The following is a 9,281-nucleotide window of genomic DNA, read 5'->3' as shown; positions in this document are numbered from 1 at the left end:
CACTGGTGTTTTGTGGGTGTTTGTTCCTGTGTCCACACATGGACAGTTGAAGGTTAGTCACGTTTGTTGTTTTGTAGTTTTGTAGTGTCTTGTTTGCTGTTTTCATTAAAAGATGGCTTATTTCCCTCAATCCGCATCTTGGTCCTATCCATGCTCCTCCTCGTTTGAGGAGGAGAACAACATTGACTACCTTTACACTTACAAGGTTGCCAATAGTTTGGCCCCAATATTTGAGATTCACAGTAGTAAAGTAAAGAAATAGAACAACAGTAAAAAGACATTTGAAAATAAGAGTAGCAAGGCTATATACAGACACCGGTTAGTCAGGCTTATTGAGGTACATGTAGGTATGATTAAAGTGACTATGCATATATGATGAACAGAGAGTAGCAGTAGCGTAAAAAGAGGGGTTGGCGGGTGGTGGGACACAATGCAGATAGCCCGGTTAGCCAATGTGCGGGAGCACTGGTTGGTCGGGCCAATTGAGGTAGTATGTACATGAATGTATAGTTAAAGTGACTATGCATATAAGATAAACAGAGAGTAGCAGCAGCGTAAAAGAGGGGTTGGGGGGGGGCACACAATGCCAATAGTACGGGGTAAAAACTGTTGAGAAGCCTTTTTGTCCTAGACTTGGCACTCCGGTACCGTTTCCATGCGGTAGTAGAGAAAACAGTCTGTGGCTGGGGTCTTTGACAATTCTTAGGACCTTCCTCTGACATCGCCTGGTGTAGAGGTCCTGGATGGCAGGCAGCTTAGCTCCAGTGATGTACTGGGCCGTACCCACTACCCTCTGAAGTGCCTTGCGGTCGGAGGCCGAGCAATTGCCGTACCAGGCAGTGATGCAACCGGTCAGGATGCTCTCGATGTTGCAGCTGTAGAACCTTTTGAGGATCTCAGGACCCATGCCAAATCTTTTTAGTTTCCTGAGGGGGAATAGGCTTTGTCGTGCCCTCTTCACGACTGTCTTGGTGTGTTTGGACCATTCTAGTTTGTTGTTGATGTGGACACCAAGGAATTTGAAGCTCTCAACCTGCTCCACTACAGCCCCGTCGATGAGAATGGGGACGTGCTCGGTTCTCCTTTTCCTGTAGTCCACAATCATCTCCTTAGTCTGGTTACGTTGAGGGATAGGTTGTTATTCTGGCATCACCAGGCCAGGTCTCTGACCTCCTCCCTATAGTCTGTCTCCCCTCTCTCTCTCTGTATTCTCCCCTCTCTCATTTGTATTTGTTTGTATTTAATTCAACTATTCAAAAATTAGGATTTTGATTGCATGGCCCGAATCAACAGTTGAAAGTTTCATAATAATAAGAAAATATGGACAAAGGAAAAAAATAAAGATGGGTGTGAATAGAGAACAATTTATATGGGACTTTTTGTTTTAGGGGTTGATGCACTCAAATGAGTCTTAGAGAGAGAGGGGGGCACAGCCTCTAAAATTAAACTCTCTGGAATGAGAGAGGATGGAGGCACTGCCTCTAAAATGAGTCTCGCAGAGAGGGCACTGTCTCTACAAGGAGTCTATCTGGTGAACATGACGCCAAAGCTAAGAGGTAAGATGAGAATTCAGCACCTGCTGATGCATGTTCTCGATGTTAGAGGTTAGTGAAATTAATTCATCATCATGAGGCAGAATATCTGAGACTAAGGGCACGACTCAATCAGTAGCACAGAAGATTAGAGTTATAGCACGATTGACATTTAAAGGCAATGTTTCCGGGTTCGCAGAGACTACATTCACGTGAAGGGAGGCCTTCACTGGAAATTTACGGAAAAAACGTTTCAGTGTCAACCGGGCTACAACGTAGATCTTTGGCACTACGGATTGAATCGAGCCCTAAATGTCTATTTGTTGTGTGAAGCCCAATCCAGCAGGAGAGACCAGCCTCACCTGCAACCAGCGTGTCCATAAATAGTAACCAGTCTTTGTATTGACCTATAGAATTCAGAGAGGGAGAGTTTTCTACTGAACAATGGTAAGAACTCATGAGTTATGGTCAATGAGTAAAACAACTGAGCCTCAATCGAAGAATCCACTACTTCTCAGATAGAGTTCAGTGTGTCAAATCGGAGGGCCTGTTGTCCGGACCTCTGGCAGTCTCTATGGGGGTGCCACAGGGTTCAATTCTCGGGCCGACTCTCTTCTCTGTATACATCAATGATGTCGCTCTTGCTGCTGGTGATTCTCTGATCCACCTCTACGCAGACGAAACCATTTTATATACTTCTGGCCCTTCTTTGGACACTGTGTTAACTAACCTCCAGACGAGCTTCAATCCCATACAACTCTCCTTCCGTGGCCTCCAACTACTCTTAAATGCAAGTAAAATTAAATTCAGGCTCTTCAACCGATCGCTGCCCGCTCGTCCAGCATCACTACTCTGGACGGTTCTGACTTAGAATATGTGGACAACTACAAATACCTAGGTGTCTGGTTAGACTGTAAACTCTCCTTCCAGACTCACATTAAGCATCTCCAATCCAAAATTAAATCTAGAATCGGCTTCCTATATCGCAACAAAGCATCCTTCACTCATGCTGCCAAACATACCCTCGTAAATCTGACTATCCTACCGATCCTGGACTTCGGCGATGTCATTTACAAAATAGCCTCCAACACTCTACTCAGCAAATTGGATGCAGTCCATCACAGTGCCATCTGTTTTGTCACAAAAGCCCCATATACCACCCACCACTGCGACCTGTATGCTCTCGTTGGCTGGCCCTCGCTTCATACTCATCGCTACAAGTCTTTGCTAGGTAAAGCCCCGCCTTATCTCAGCTCACTGGTCACCATAGCAGCACCCACCCGTAGCACACGCTCCAGCAGGTATATTTCACTGGTCACCCCCAAAGCCAATTCCTCCTTTGGCCGCCTTTCCTTCCAGTTCTCTGCTGCCAATGACTGGAACGAACTGCAAAAATCACTGAAGCTGGTGACTCATATCTCCCTCACTAACTTTAAGCACCAGCTGTCAGAGCAGCTCACAGATCACTGCACCTGTACATAGCCCATCTGTAAATAGCCCATCCAACTACCACATCCCCATGCTGTTATTTATTTATCTTGCTCCTTTGCACCCCAGTATCTCTAGTTACACATGCATTTTCTGCACATCTATCACTCCAGTGTTTAATTGCTATATTGCAATTACTTCGCCACTATGGCCTATTTAGTGCCTTACCTCCCTTATCTTACCTCATTTGCACACACTGTATATAGACTTTTGTTTTTGTATTATTGACTGTGTGTTTATTTATTCCATGTGCAGCTCTGTGTTGTTGTTTGTGTCGCATTGCTTTGCTTTATCTTGGCCAGGTCGCAGTTGTAAATGAGAACTTGTTCTCAACTAACCTACCTGGTTAAATAAAGGTTTTTAAAAATATAATCCAGCAAGTGGAAAGTTCGATACTGATGATGAAGTGAAACAGACTGAAAAACAATCTAAGAATCTAGCAAGTTTAAAGGTCAATATTCATGACTTGATACAGATTGAGGCACAATCCAAGAATCCAGCAAGTTGAAGGCTCGATATTTATGACTTGATACAGATTGAGACTCAATCAAAAAAATCCAGCAAGTGGAAAGGTCGATACTGATGACTTGATACGGATTGAGACTCAATCCATGAATCCATCAAGTGGAGAGGTTGATAATGAGGATTTGATACAGATTGAGACACAATCCAATAATCCAGCGAGTGAAAAGGTTGATACTGATGACTTGATACGGAATGAGACTCAATCCAAGAATCCTGCAAGTGGAAAAGTCGCTACTGATAATGAGGTGATACAGGTTGAGACACAAACAAAGTATCCAGCCAGTGGAAAGGTTGGTATTGATGACTTGATACAGTTTGACACACATTCCTTGAGTCCTTGAGTACATGTTGAGTACAGATAAGAGAGCAAAGATGCCTAAGACTCTGACAGATGTACACACACTTCCTGGTATTTCAAGCCAAACAGAAAATGGCTAAATATAGTGGAAAAAACATGGTAGATACACACTAGGATAAAGAGAGCATTCTGGCACTGGGAAAACTGGCTTTTCTACAGCTGGAAAAAGGCAACTGTAACGGCTTTCTTCTGTGGACGAAGGAGAGGACCAAAGCGCAGCGTGGTTAGTGTTCATCATGTTTAATAAAGACGATAAACGTGAACACTACAAAATACAAAACAACAAATGTGAAAAAAACGAAACAGTTCTGTCTGGTGCAGACACACGAAGACAAAAGACAACCACCCACAAAACCCAACACAAAACAGGCTACCTAAATATGGTTCCCAATCAGAGACAATGACTAACACCTGCCTCTGATTGAGAACCATATCAGGCCAAACATAGAAACGGGAAAACTAGACACACAACATAGAATGCCCACTCAGCTCACGTCCTGACCAACACTAAAACAAAGAAAACACAAAAGAACTATGGTCAGAACGTGACAGCAACCTGATTTTCCATGAGGCAGACCTGGAAGAGTGTGGCAATGATGTCACTGAAGCTTCTGTATACTCAGGAGTGTGCACAGGGATATTTAGGGAGTTTCAGGAGTTTCTTGCTGCTCAATATGTTTTTCTCTCATTCAACAACAACAATGTGAATGCACTAGTCAAATTGGACTAATTTCCGAGACAGACCCGATGACAGTCTTCCACAAGAGTGCTGTTGATAAGGCCTTACAAATCCGAAATGGACATCTTGACCTGTTCCTCCGCTTCCTTCTGAGCCTCTCACTGGAGTCCAATCAGAAACTATTAGAAAGAATACTGACACAGTCAAGAGATAGCTCAAAGAGTCATGAGGAGACAATCAAGTACATCAAGGAGAAGATCAGGGAGATTCCCTCTCTAGAGAGATGCATCAATCTGTTCCACTGTCTAAATGAACTGAATGACCATTCTCTAATGGAGGAGATCCAAACCTACCTGAGCTCAGGTGGAAAATAACTCTCACTTGCACAATGGTCAGCTCTGGCCTTTGTGTTGCTGACTTCAGAACAGGTCCTGGACATGTTTGACCTAAAGAAATACATCAGATCAGAAGAATGTCTTCTGAGGCTGCTGCCTGTAGTCAAAGTTGTGAAAACAGCTCTGTAAGTATGCACATTATATTTAAAATCTGATGAGCAGGGATATTTATCATGTGTTACATATCTTTAAATGCAAAACCCTCATCATTGTCTTTTTAACGCATCTTGTCTAGGTTAAGTCAATGTGAACTTACAGAGACATGCTGTAGTCCTCAACTCTGACCTCAAACCCCTCATACACGAGAGAGCTGTACTTGAGTGACAATGACGTGAAAGATTCAGGAGTGAAGCTGCTCTCTAGTAGAGGACTGATGAATCCCCACTGTAAACTGGAGACACTGAGGTCAGTAACTCTAACTGGTTCAACAAGTGTTATTTGCTCACAAGATTTGCATGGGTGTATAGAGCACAATGTCAGCCTAGTGTGCTAATGTGCTAATGTGCTAATGTGCTTTATTACCGCTAAACTGGATATTTGTATATAGGGTCCTGTCATCAGAGTAGATAATTATCACAGACCTCCTCAATTCTGACCATCAATGCAAATAATCAACTGAATAAGAAGCTAAACTGCAGTAATTACTGTAAGTGTAAAGGTAGGTTTACAGTTTGGCCTGTTGACATGTCTGTAGGCAACTGTCGCAGCGACATCATGAACATTCTATTGTCATCTGTTATCATAATGGCTCGCCATTATATAGTGATCTCGTTGTGAGTCTATTCCTGTAATAATGAATAAAAATGTGCTAAAGTTAAAACGTCAGCGAGCTTGCTAACAAGCTACCAATGAACCAAGACATAGTTTAGAAAGTTGTTTTAGTTGCCTGGCTTGCTAGAGTTGCATATACAAAATGTTTTAAATGGATGACTTTATTAGTGTTAAAACAGAGGAAGTATGCTGTTTGGAGTACAAGGCTTCTGATGTCATGCAGAGACTTGTGTTTATACTTTATACTCGACAGTTTAACCAGCTTTTACATTTTTTTCATGTCTGTGTGACAAGGAAACCGACAGTCGCAGTAACGGTCTACAGACATTCCACCGTAGTATAAATTAAATATTGTTTTGACAGCAAAACTTGTCGCATTTTAATTGTCTACAGACATGTCGTTAGACCAAGTATAAACCAGCCTTAAGCCTGTGTCAACATGAGCCGTAAACCTGTGTCAAAATTATTTGGTGAAATTGTGTGGTTCAGTACAATTGAGGCCTCACATGACTGTCTTTTGTAAGGTAGCATGTTGAGACAAAGGCATGCTCTGCAGCTTGGGTCTCCTTTTCCAATTCAATTTATATAATTTATTTAGGTTGAATATGTGTAGACCTACCTCCAACTGCTGTGAGGCTCTGGCCTCAGCTCTCAGCTCTAATTCTCAACACCCGAGAGAGCTGGAACTGAGTGACAATGATCTGCTGGATTCAGGAGTGAAGCTGCTTTCTGCTGGACTGGAGAATGCACACAGTAAACTTGAGATACTGAGGTAAGTCTTGCTGTACTTGTTCAACATAGTTTTTCACAATTCTTTCACATGGCTTTTAGGGCACAATATTGGCCCAGTGTTTTTTGGTTCAGCTAAACTGAATGTTCATAGTTTCCAAACAAATAACTTTAAATTAATTATATCAAATAATGTGTTGACTTTCATAAAGATATGGAATATTTCTGGGAATAAGAAACCGTGTCATGGAAAAGGGCGAAATACAGAGCACTTGGTCCACCGGCAGAGGGTAGTGGTGTCATTGAAATCATATTAAACTCTCTGCTAGGTTGTCATTCTGTGGAGTCAAAGAGGAAGGCTGTGCTTCTCTGGCCTCAGCTCTGAAGTCAAACCCCTCACACATGAGAGAGCTAGACCTGATCTTCAACTGCCCAGGAGACTCTAGAGAGAGACGACTCTCTGCTAGATTGAAGGACCCACACTTCAAACTAAAGTAAGTTGATTATTTAGGTGAATATCTAGCAATGCACGGAATTATACAGTTAGCGTCTATGTATAATATTTTGACCCTCTTTCTCTCTTCGTCAAAAAGCTCAGTTTACACACAGCACTGCATAGGCCCACATAGGCTGTTGTGTGCGTGCGCATGCATATGTCAATCACATGTGCGTGCGCGTGCCGTAGTATGGACCGTGGAGAGTGCAGGGCTGATAAACCTGGGCAAAAGAGATGTAAGTAGAAAAATTATGTTATTTCATTAAAAGTAAAAAAAAATAGAGCAATCATTCCAAAGTGAATAATGATGATTTGTAAATGTATTGTTCCTTGGTCTCCCCCATCAGATGCCTGTGAGCTCACACTGGACACACGCACAGTACACAAACTGCTCTCACTGCCTGAAGAGAAGAGAAAGGTGACACAGGAGAAAGAGGAGCAGCAGTATCCTGATCACCCAGATATATTTCAGATAGAGCCACAGGTGCTGTGAAAAGAGGAGCTGTGTGGGCGCTGTTACTGGGAGGTAGAGTGGAGGGATGGGGCTGGGATAGGAGTGACATATAAAGGAATCAGCAGGAGGCAGGGAGGTCACGATTCAAGTCTTGGACACAATGACAAGTCATGGATTCTATTCTACTCGCATAACAAATGTTAAGCCCATCACAATAATAAGACCACTAGGATACCTGCCTCCTTCTCCCACTCTAACAGAGTAGGAGTGTATCTGGACAGGGTGGCCGGCACTCTTTCCTTCTACAGTGTCTCATCCAAAACACTCACCCACCTGTACACATTCTACGCCACATTCACTGAACCCTTCTACCCAGGGTTTCGGCTTCGGCTCGACTCGTCAGTGTCCCTGGGACGGGTAGAACAGCCTCCTCTGTCCTGGAGCAACACCTGAGTCTTTAGGGAAGTCAAACTCCTGTTCAAACACAACTATGTGTCATTGTCAAGTGTGCTCCCTCTCCGGCCTCTAGGTCACCAGGCTGCTCGTTATGGTGCACACCTGTCAGCATCGTTACGCGCATCTGCGCTTAATGACACTCACCTGGACTCCATCCCCTCCTTGATTACCCGCCCTGTATATGTCACTCCCGTTGGTTCCTTCCCCAGGGTTCATTGTTTCTGTTTCATGTCTGTGCGTTGTTCGTGGTTCTTGTTACGTTTCATTTATTCACTCCCTGAACTTGCTTCCCGACTCCCAGTGCACACGTTACAGTCATGACGGAATAGGTTTCACTTTGAACTCAACCACACACACGTACACACACTCAAGTCAAGAGTTGAAAACTGTCAGGGAAGTCAAACTCCTGTTCAAACACAACCATGTGTCATGACGGAATAGGTTTCACGTTGAACTTGACCACACACACGTAAACACACTCAAGTCATGAGTTAACATCTGTTCATGTACCGTACATCATCATTAATATACTCCAATGTAGTTGACCACTTAGTTGAATATACCCCACTGTAGTTGACCATATACTCCACTGTAGTTGAATATACCCCACTGTAGTTGACCATATACTCCACTGTAGTTGACCACTGTAGTTGAATATACCCCACTGTAGTTGACCATATACTCCACTGTAGTTGACCACTGTAGTTGAATATACCCCACTGTAGTTGACCATATACTCCACTGTAGTTGACCACTGTAGTTGAATATACCCCACTGTAGTTGACCACTGTAGTTGAATATACTCCACTATAGTTGACCACTGTAGTTGAATATACCCCACTGTAGTTGACCATATACTCCACTGTAGTTTACCACTGAAGTTGAATATACCCCACTGTAGTTGACCACTGTAGTTGAATATACTCCACTATAGTTGACCACTGTAGTTGAATATACCCCACTGTAGTTGACCATAGACTCCACTGTAGTTGACCACTTTAGTTGAATATACCCCACTGTAGTTGACCATATACTCCACTGTAGTTGACCACTGTAGTTGAATGTATTCCATCGTAGTTGACCACACTGCACTGTAAAAACGTTTAATTTGGAGCGATCTCAAGCAGGGATCTCGTCATTTCTTATCCTTGGTTTTTATAAATGTTTATGTTAATGTTTAATTATGTCATTGTTGTAACTGTAATTCTCTTTCTGTATGAACTCAATACACTGAATGGAATATCCTGTTCATGTCAGATTTATTTAGAAAAATTGAGTTGAATAAAAGATTTACAAATGCAACTTGACTGAAAATTTTGTTTTGTTATAGCATGCTAATACCGGTTGTTTATCAATTTAATTTGCTAGATAGCGAGTTCCCTCATTTTAAAATGCATA

At 42.7% G+C, this 9,281-nt stretch overlaps 1 pseudogene; it reads left to right on the top strand.

Annotated features, from left to right (window-relative positions):
• The first annotated feature begins 6,353 nt into the window (after positions 1 to 6,353).
• On the top strand, positions 6,354 to 7,907 carry LOC129812487 (stonustoxin subunit beta-like; annotated as a pseudogene).
• The last annotated feature ends 1,374 nt before the right edge of the window (positions 7,908 to 9,281 follow it).

The sequence above is a fragment of the Salvelinus fontinalis genome, chromosome 16 (assembly GCF_029448725.1).
Source record: "Salvelinus fontinalis isolate EN_2023a chromosome 16, ASM2944872v1, whole genome shotgun sequence".
Taxonomy (NCBI): Eukaryota; Metazoa; Chordata; class Actinopteri; order Salmoniformes; family Salmonidae; genus Salvelinus; species Salvelinus fontinalis.
The sequence above is the reverse complement of the archived record's forward strand: the minus strand, read 5'-3'. Positions and strand labels throughout refer to the sequence as shown.